Source organism: Mus caroli, unplaced genomic scaffold (assembly GCF_978045245.1).
Source record: "Mus caroli unplaced genomic scaffold, Mus_caroli_1 scaffold_4, whole genome shotgun sequence".
In the NCBI taxonomy this organism is placed as follows: Eukaryota; Metazoa; Chordata; class Mammalia; order Rodentia; family Muridae; genus Mus; species Mus caroli.
Window position 1 is genome coordinate 142,081,114 of NW_028227259.1, and position 10,477 is coordinate 142,091,590.

Here is a 10,477-nt window from a genome sequence, read left to right on the forward strand (position 1 = left end):
CCTTCCTCATTGTGTCTGAAGTGGTTTAGAGACTGACAACTTCATTATGTGAGATTCTTAGAGAGACTCGGGCATGCAGCATGGTGGGAGACATAATAAGAAACAGATTGAGGATGTGGAGGGAAGGAAAAAAGGAAATATAGAAGAAGGGAGACAGAGATTACAAGCTATTTAGGAAATGGAAAAGAGTAGATACGGCAAAAGGTAGAAGAGAGGAGAACCAGTCATGCCAAGGTCTAATCCATGTCTCCCAGCCAACAATGGGAGCTGGGCCCAGAGCCCAGTTATGTTGTCAGTGACCACAAAGGAAGATCTTCTGCAACATCAGAAAACAAGAAGCCAAATAATAAAGGAAGTTGCTGGGCACAAGGAGGTGGAGATGGAGAGGACCTGCCCTGACTCAGCCCTCCACATGTGAAGGCTGGGGATCTGTCTCACGTTTCCCTGGTTCTCTCTGGACTCCTGAGCACCCCTATGTCCCTATACAGGGCATCCCCCATTCCTGATGGCTCTGCTGATCTTGCTTCCTGGAGGGTCTCTGGCTATGGCTTGGTTCCTGCTTCTTCTGCTGTCAGCCACTTGTTTGCATGCTGGTGAGTGGTGAGGACCTCATTAGCAAAGAATTAAACATAGGAGGGGACAGTGGGTTTCAAGTGGACAGGAGTCTGCTAGAGGAACCTGCCAAGCATCTCTGCCTCAAGAGAGCTCATCCCTCAGAGGGAGCCCAGACCAATCTTTCCCTTGCTTTCCTGTCTCACCAGTCATAGGGACAGTCCTGCCCTGTGTCCCACCCCTGCATATTGATGAAGACTCAGGATGCTCTGTGTTGTCCTTTCCAACTGTCCCCTGTCACTGGCCCCTACAGTGACTTCAGATTCTCCCTGTCCTTCCCAGAGAATTCTGCAGGATCCAACAGGGAAAATACCATTGGGGCCAACTAACCAGCTCTACTCTCTGGAGTCCAGGTGTCTCCATTGAGATCCCCTTCTTCTACTTGTACTGGAGTTGGCCAAGGATCTGCAGATGAACATAGCCTGGGGAGAAACACTTTCATGGGGAATTCATCTACAGCTCTAGCCTGCCTTCCACCTATGAGCACTTCAAGGTCCAACTCATCCTGAACTAGACACAGGGTCAGACATCTGGAGTCCTCAGAATCTTTAACTTGAAGGAGAATAACCAGGCTATATACTTCTGCCGAGTTTATCTGTGAACAACAAAAGGCATGATTGGGTTTCAGCTGGTTGCTGGGGCACAGCTCAGGCTATGGCTCAGGTTTTGAAACCTGTGGCTTGCTTGTCCCTAAATGTCACCTCAGGCTTCTCAACTCTGAGTTTCGTTTCATATTCCTTTCCCTTAGCTCTGTCAGCAGCATCTTTCCTTGCAGTTTTGACAAGTATTTGCTGCCTCCTCTGCCATAGTCTGTCATTGTCTTCTCAGACAGAACCACATACCAGTCTAGGCTTCAGCATGTGCTCCACCCCTGTCTCACACTCTTTTTGTTCCAATTCTTACCTCTATGCTGCCAAGGTCTACCCTTCCCTATGACATCAGGGTAGATGAACTTTTGCACAATGGAGCTGGCTCTCTTGGTCCTGTGGTGGGGCTGCAATTGGTCCCCTTATGCAGCTTCTACACATAGTTCCAACCTAAGGCCAAAAGATATAGTAGATTCCATTGGGTGTTCTTGATGTTCTATGGGCCAACTGTAAACTTCCAGCTGTCCTTACAGTCCCTCATTTCCCCTCCTAACTCCCCAGGACATGTCTGTCATGTCTCCATATCCACTGTCTTGTCTCCTCTCTATTCACTTACTCCCTGTGTCCTTCAGTGCCTTCACCTCTCCCACATAAGACCCCCAGCTCTTCAATAACAAAGCCCCCATTTTCACAATGTGGCTGCCCTGTCTTCTGATCCCTGCAGCTCCTCTAATGCATAAGTAATTGGAATCTCAAACACATGAGACCTGGAGAACCAATCTTGTTACTCTGTGGCCATTACTGCTCCCTCCCATCACATGTCCCTATAGGACCTGGTGGACTCTATATATTTTGCTGTTGATCATGACATTGCTCCCTGGATCTTGTTTGTTCTTTTTAGAAGACAGGATCTCACTACAGTCCTGGTTGTATTGGAACCCACTATGTGGACCAGGCTGTCCTTGAACTCACAGAAATCTGCCTGCCTCTGTGTTCCCAAGTACTAAGATTTGATGCATATGCCACCATGCCCACCAATGGATCTTGACTGTAGTAAGTCAACCTGTGAGAGGATGCCCTCATGATAATTTTGTGTGCAGTCTATAGCTGCCATTTTGACTTGATGTAATGAAAAACAGCAGTTTCCAGGGCTCAGGGGGAAAAATGTTTCACGATTCTAGACTTTCCAGTTAGTAAAGGATGTAGAAATTAATTATACTGATATTTGTAGAGCAAATTATTCTATTCTGCCCTGCACTGAGTTTTAATCTTATACATAAAATAATATTCTTTATGCTCTAATTTTTTAAATAATTTTAAATAATAATAATATAAAGTATTAAGTGTGTGTGTGTACATGTGGGTTTGTCAGTGTAAATTTGTGTGTGTGTGTCTATGTATATATGTGTTCACTTCTTCCCATCTTGGAGGAGGTGAGAGAACACCTTCAAGTCTCCATCTTAGTTTTTGAGTCAGGGTCTCTCACTGCTTTCTGGTGTGTCAGGACTAGGTTTTATGACCAGCAAGCACTTGCGATCTACCTGTCTTCACCTTTTCAGAACTGGAATTAGACTTAATCAAACTTACTCAGCTTTGTTAAGTTTGGAACTCAATATATAAAGGAGGCTGGCATTGAACTCACAGAGTCTCTGCCTATCTCTGCCCCTAAGGTTAAGACTAAAGGCTGTGCTCATTTCATCTGGGTTCTTCATATGGATACTAGGGCTCAGTCTCATGTTCTAAAGTCTGAGCAGCAAATACTCTATTGACTGAAAGATCTCTGGATGTTACATATATTTATGACAAAACAACTGTATTTCTATGACTTAGTTATCTGTGACCAAATGATAATCTGAAGACATATATCAAGACCCCTGGAGAACATGCATTTGAGCTTGCTCTCCCAGAGACTTAAGCATTTATTCTCTTCCCCTTGTAAACTTCTGACAGCTGTTCCCTATCCCACATTCCATACAGGAGAGATGAGACACTCACCCATTCCTCCCTCACCCAGAGAGGGTCTGCTCACTTTTCATCTTTCCACAGCACTCAGTACCACCATGAAGATCCCCTCTATCATCACCTCTGCAGCCTGGAGGGCACAGTGGGCCAGAAATATCTTTCGCTGATGAACCTGGGAGCCATGGTCATGATGGTGCTGGCCAAAGTTGTGCTCATAATCGCCCTCTACAGATTCATGATCTTCCTCGGGTGGAAGAAAAGGTAAGTTGTCCAGGACTGGCTTCACCAGAGCTTCCCATTGGGAGTGTTCTCAGTTGTGGGAGCTGGAGAAGATCGGGCTTGTCCAGGGAAGAAGGAAAATGTGCCTGCATTCCACTGCTTCCCTGGAGCCTGCTGTCCTTCCAGGCCAGCTGGAAATTAGAGGAGCAGATGCAGATGAACACAGAGCCTGCTCCTCTGTAACTCAAGGAGGCATGCAGGAACCTCAGGGGCTGACTGCTCATTTGGAAAGAGCTGTGGCTGCTAATTCAGATCTGAATGCAGACTAGCATTCTGGGACAACGTGTCACAGGAATTGACACCTATGAAAAGAGACACCTCTCTGAGTTGGGTATGTGTGATCAAAACGGAAATTAAGAGCATGATGTCTAGTGCACTCATAAGTGAAAAGATAATGTGTAGAAAAAACTCTGCTAACAAAGGAGAAAGATCTGTATACTAAAACCAAAACACTGCAGAGAGAAAATACAGAACAGTCGGCAAGCTGACTCAGTTGGTAAAATGCTTGCTGCACAAACATGAATACATGAGTTCAAATCCCAGGACCCATGTACAAAGTTGGCCATGTGGGCAGATACTTGAACAGGCAGAGACATTAGGCTTTCTGGTGCTCAATTTACTGCTAAACTTGACTAATGGGTTGAGCTGAAAGCCCTGCCTCAAAATCAAGGGGGACACTTCCTGCAGGGTAACGTTAAGGTTATCCTCTCACATCCACAAGTGAGTTCACATATGCTAATATGTACATACATACTCATACCAGCCAAAAATAAATGGTAAAAAGTAGGGAGATAATAAATTTTAGATATTTCTTAACTGCAAAATGGGAGTATCTATACGTTGCCTTCTTACAACAAAAAATAAGTAAAAATACAATGCAATTCATTTTCAAATTCCAATTGAATTTTTGTAAAACTAAATGATTTGCCTCCTAACATGCATGAGTATTTTAAGAAACAAAAATGGGGACACAGCAGGGGACACCATAATCCCAGCACATGTGAAGGGAAGAGAGGAACATCAGGAATTCCAGGCCACTAGCAGTTATACAGCATGCTGTGGGCCACTGTGCTCCAAAGACCTTGTACGCATGACACAAGGGCCAAGTGTGAACTGAGGTCAGAGCAGATTAAAAGCCACAAAAAATAGAAGAATCTGGGATAAGGACAGAGATGCATAGATGGTGGAGTGTAATGGAAGTTTACAGATAAACATTTAAATGTGGGTTTCATGGGTTTCAGCCAGGCTCATCCCTCCTGTACAGTAAGAAGAAAAGCTGAGAGGAGAGCAAGTGGCAGCCTGAGAGACAGCAGAAGTCTGACTGGGAATCAAATCATGAGGTGAATCTTCAGGGTGCAGTGGCCTGCACTGAGAGGGAGAGCTAGAGAGATAATTCCCAGGGAGGAAAAAGGGAGACATAGTGAGTACAGAGCAGAGAGGCAGAGATGTGTCAAGAGGTCAGAGTAGGGGAAGGAAGGAAAGGGAGATAGGACATGGATCAATACACTACTAGACATTGCTCTGACTTGCTGTGTGGTACAGAAGGTCAGCTGACAACTGGCCTCAGGTCCTGTTGATTCTCAGACCTGTGCCTGCCTGGCTATAGCAGAGCTCTTTTCTGCACTGGGCCCCTCTCGTTGTCTGAACACAGAGAACAGCTGAGAGGCAGGATGGAGAGCCAGCATGGCTGACACAACTGACAGTTTCTTCTCTTACAGGCCAGCACACTAAAGCCTAAACCCCAGCCAGGTGAGTGCTTGTCACCCCAAGGGGCAGCTGAGGGGTTGTTGGGAAGTTTATTATGAGAGGCATGCAAAGGAGTCAGAGAGATGATTCAGTCAGAGAACCACTGCACATTGGTAGGACAACCTGTGTGTGATCCAAAGCCCCCACATTATAAACCATGGATGTGCCAGAAATTTGTAATCCTGAGCAAGAGACAGGCAGAGTCACAGGTTGGTTGTCCATCCAGTCTATCCTAATTGGTGAGTCCCAGGCCAATGGAAGATCATGTCTTTTAAAGCAACAGGGATTTTTCAAGGAGATAAAATCATGTTCATAATATTTCCTAAATGTATTTTAAATGAAGTGTTTCAAATTACATAATAATAACAAATAATAGTGTGTACTAGTGAGATATCTCAGTGGGAAATGGAGCCTGATGCCTAGCCCAATGACCTGTGTTTGAGCCCTCTGGACCCAAATTGTATACAGATAAAACTGACTCTGGACAATTGTCTTTTCTCTCTTGGGGTCATCCCCATGCTCCTGGTGAGACATTATCTGTTTGTTCCCAGCTAAAAGACCTCCCGGTGCCTGGTTCTCTCAACAGGGTGGAGAGTTTACATCAAAGTAGTGTTTGGTGAACACCCATCAGCATCCTATCCCTTCAAACGCTTCTTCCTGGGTTACAATATGCATGGCTGCAGGACTGTTCTGTCAAATATCCATGTTCTTGGGCATGGATAAAAAGAAAACGCCCACTTCTTCCATGTGAGCTCTGATGTTCTGTCCTAAGAATCCTGGTCATTCTGTATGTCTCTGGTCCTGAGCCAGATTGTGCTCTTCCCTGTTTGCTCACGGGGTTAATTATACCTTTTAGCAAATGAGGGATCATGAGGCTTCCAATGACAAATGCCTCACAAGATAATACTCTTCCCATATGGTGGTACAGTTCATAGACAGACACTCTCAGAGGGACGTTGGTGAAATAACTCATACACTTTATTCCTTGTGGATAGGATCTTATAAACATATTGTGGTTGGTTGGGGTCTAAAGACAAATACTTTCTATTAGCTTGTTCTGAGATTTTAAGGATGTCTCATTTGCATGTGGAGGGGCTTTGGGTGTTGCCCCTTTGAGACAGATTGTTATAGTCCTCTTCATGAGGTATTGTAATCATGTGTTTCAGGATAGCAATCAGGTTGGGAGTAAATTTAAACACCTACCGTTTTCAATTATGATAATTGCTGGGGGGGGTTCTTAATCCTCTCAACATTTCCTGTGTGTGTGTATGTGTGTGTGTGTCTGTGTGTGTGTGTGTGGGGGGGCACAGTTTACTGTCCCACAACTACCTGCCACCATCCTTCTGCCACCCTTTCTAATATCTCTTCCACACTCCCCAGGCCCCAGTTTGGGTGATGTACTTGGGGTTCCATCTGGTCTCTCTGTTATGTCACTAGGGAAGAAATATCAAGCAGTGTGTGGGTGGGTGGTACTGTTGTGTCAAGAAAATGTTAGTGATCCCCTAAAACACAGACAGGAGCCGATCTGATGCAACTCCCAGCAGGGTCTTTATTCTATTGAGCTTGCCCTTCCCTCCAATGCACCACTGTCACACAGAACAGTTTTGGTGGCGGGGGAGCCCCGGATGTCTATCAAGACAAGGTTTTTTTCTTCCTTTTTAAAAATTTATTTATTTATTTGCTTATTTATTATTACATTCAAAACAATATGTATTTTTATACCAATCTTTAAAATGATGGACATGTTATTAAATGAACATAAATAGATAAAGCCTTTTTTGTTTGTTTGTTTGTTTTTGTTTTGTTTTGTTTTGTTTTTAGTAGAGCTTAAAATCTTGGTCCTCACTGTGGTATAAATCTAAAATAAGCAATTTTTAGACATTGGAATTAATTGTAATAAGGCTGTACTTCAATGTCCCTTACATCACCAAAGGATTTTATCTCCATAGTAGCTAAGCTAAGAGTTGACAGTTCTGCTGTGCAAAGGAATGGATTGCAGGCACAATTTGGATACAGATTTCCTGCTATGGTCAAAGCTATTTGACTTGAGTGATTGTCTTCATTCTTAGCCCAGAGGGAACAGGTTATATTCATTTAAGAAATGGTGTGTGTATTAAGATGGTGTATCCATGAAGTCATTCATCAACTATTTCAATATGCAATGGTTCTGCTTGGAGGGTGGCACAGATATTAGGTGAGGATAAGATTCTGTTTCATTGGCTGTGATGATTTTGAAAAGCATTCATCTCAGAAGTAGACTAACTTATGAGGTCCTATTCTTCAAAATTGATACAATAATTATAAATATCTAGCAAAACACTCAGTCTCACTCTTTGTTGCTCTCTTACAAGCCACCTAACAAATTAATTGTCTATGTTTCTTTTGGCTGTATAAATAATTTTGAAATATGTAAAATGTTCTGAAAACCATAGTATAGTGTAAAAAAAAAAAATCAAACATTTTTTTTTGTTGTTGTTTTTTTCGAGACAGGGTTTCTCTGTGTAGCCTTGGCTGTCCTGGAACTCACTTTGTAGACCAGGCTGGCCTCAAACTCAGAAATCCACCTGCCTCTGCCTCTGCCTCCCAAGTGCTGGGATTAAAGGCATGCACCACCACTGCCTGGCCAAATAAACAATTCTACTAATAGAGAGGCTGAGATAGGAGAAGCATGATGTCATGACCATTATGTGGTATGCAGCAAGACACTGTCATGTACACAAAAGAAGAAAGTGCATACGATTGTACAATATTGTACATATTTCTCCCATTACCAACTTAGAGAGACCACTGGATAACAGCAAACAAATTTCTAACTCCTCATATTTTTGAATTTCAATTGATTAGGATACGTTGGTAATATTAATGTTCATGTTAAGAGATATTAAGGAAAAGTGATTGTTACTTCCTGTTATTTTTGTTGTTAGAGGGGGAATTATGTTTGTGTGACTATCCTCTTTTAGGTTTGTTGCAAAATTACTATCTTGCATTTTTGAGGGTGTAGTTTCCCTCCTTGTGTTGGTGTTTTCCATCTATTATCCTTTGTAGAGCTGGATATGTGGAAAGATATTGTGTAAATTTGGTTTTGTCATGGAATATCTTGTTTTCTCCATCTATGGCATTTGAGAGTTTTGCTGGGCTGGCACATGTGGTTTCTTATGACATCTTCCCAGGATTGTCTAGTTTTCATATTCTCTGGAGAGAAGTCTGGTGTAATTATGATAGGCCTGTCTTTATATGTTACTTGACCTTTCTCCCTTACTGCTTTTAAAATTCTTTCTTTGTTTAGTGCATTTGGTGTTTTGATTATTATGTGACGAGAGGAATTTCTTTTCTGGTCCAGTCTATTTGGAGTTCTGTCAGCTTCTTCTTCTTCTTCTTTAAAAAAATTTTTTTTAATTAGGTATTTATTTCATTTACATTTCCAATGCTATCCCAAAAGTCCCCCACACGCTCCCCCCCGCCACTCCCACTTCTTGGCCCTGGCGTTTCCCTGTACTGAGGCATATAAAGTTTGCACGACCAATGGGCCTCTCTTTCCACTGATGGCCAACTAGGCCATCTTCTGATACATATGCAGCTAGAGACGTGAGTTCCAGGGGGGTACTGGTTAGTTCATATTGTTGTTCCACCTATAGCGTTGCAGATCCCTTTAGCTCCTTGGTTACTTTCTCTAGCAACTCCATTGGGGGCCCTGTGATCCATCCAATAGCTGACTGTGAGCTTCCACTTATGTGTTTGCTAGGCCCTGGAGTAGTCTCACTAGAGACTGCTATATCAGGGTCCTATCAGCACAATCTTGCTAGTGTATGCAATGGTGTCAGCGTTTGGAGGCTGATTATGGGATGGATCCCCAGATATTGCAGTCTCTAGATGGTCCATCCTTTTGTCTCAGCTCCAAACTGTGTCTCTGTAACTCCTTCCATGGGTGTTTTGTTCCCAATTCTAAGAAGGGGCAAAGTGTCCACACTTTGGTCTTCGTTCTTCTTGAGTTTCATGTGTTTAGCAAATTGTATCTAATATCTTGGATATCCTAAGTTTTGGGCTAATATCCACTTATCAGTGAATACATATTGTGTGAGTTCCTTTGTGATTGTGTTACCTCACTCAGGATGATGCCCTCCAGGTCCATCCATTTGCCTAGGAATTTCATAAATTCATTCTTTTTAATAGCAGAGTAGTACTCCATTGTGTAAATGTACCACATTTTCTGTATCCATTCTTCTGTTGAGGCACATCTGGGTTCTTTCCAGCTTCTGGCTATTATAAATAAGGTTGCTATGAACATAGTGGAGCATGTGTCCTTCTTACCGGTTGGAACATCTTCTGGATATATGCCCAGGAGAGGTATTGCTGGATCCTCCAGTAGTACCATGTCCAATTTTCTGAGGAACCACCAGACTGATTTCCAGAGTGTTTGTACAAGCTTGCAATCCCACCAACAATGGAGGAGTGTTCCTCTTTCTCCACATCCTCGCCAGCATCTGCTGTCACCTGAATTTTTGATCTTAGCCATTCTGACTGGTGTGAGGTGGAATCTCAGGGTTGTTTTGATTTGCATTTCCCTGATGATTAAGGATGTTGAACATTTTTTTCAGGTGCTTCTCAGCCATTCGGTATTCCTCAGGTGAGAATTCTTTGTTTAGCTCTGTTGAAGATATTTCCTGACCCTTTAAGTTGGGAATCTTCCCTCTCTTCAATACCTATTATCTGTAGGTTTGGTCTTCTCATTGTGTCCTGGATTTCCTGGATGTTTTGGGTTAGGAGCCTTTTGCTTTTTGTGTTTTCTTTGACTGTTGTTTCAATGTTTTCTATGGTATATTCTATATCTTTCTTTTTCTTCTCTCTCTCTCTCTCTCTCTTGCCGTCAATAAGAAATTTACTTATTTTTTAAAAATCCAAATGCTGGCATTGTCCAGAAAAATTTAACAGATTTATTTATAATTGTTATATAGTTGAACTGTTGAAATGTGTTCACTGAAACATTTTGCTTGCATTAATGCTTTACATCTTGCACTTATACTAAAAATTCACACACAAATAAACGTGGAGAAACTGCCAATGCCTGATTCTGTCCTCTTTGTTTCCACTTGCAATCAGATATTTAGGTACCTTTGACCCCATGGAAAAAATATCTAGCATTCAGAACTACTGATAACAGGAAGAAGAGGAAAAAACATTTTTTTTTTTTTTGAGAATGAAATGTTTCCCCTCATAGTGGACTCTTAAGCACGTTCTCCGCGTGTGCGGCGTGCTAGCTGGAGATCTTTTGGCATAATTGTTACACGTTTGGC

The 10,477-nt window shown here is 42.6% G+C and overlaps 1 pseudogene; it reads left to right on the top strand.

The window, feature by feature from the left end:
• Positions 1 to 505: 505 nt before the first annotated feature.
• LOC110294978 (paired immunoglobulin-like type 2 receptor beta) lies at positions 506 to 5,171 on the top strand (annotated as a pseudogene).
• Positions 5,172 to 10,477: the final 5,306 nt, after the last annotated feature.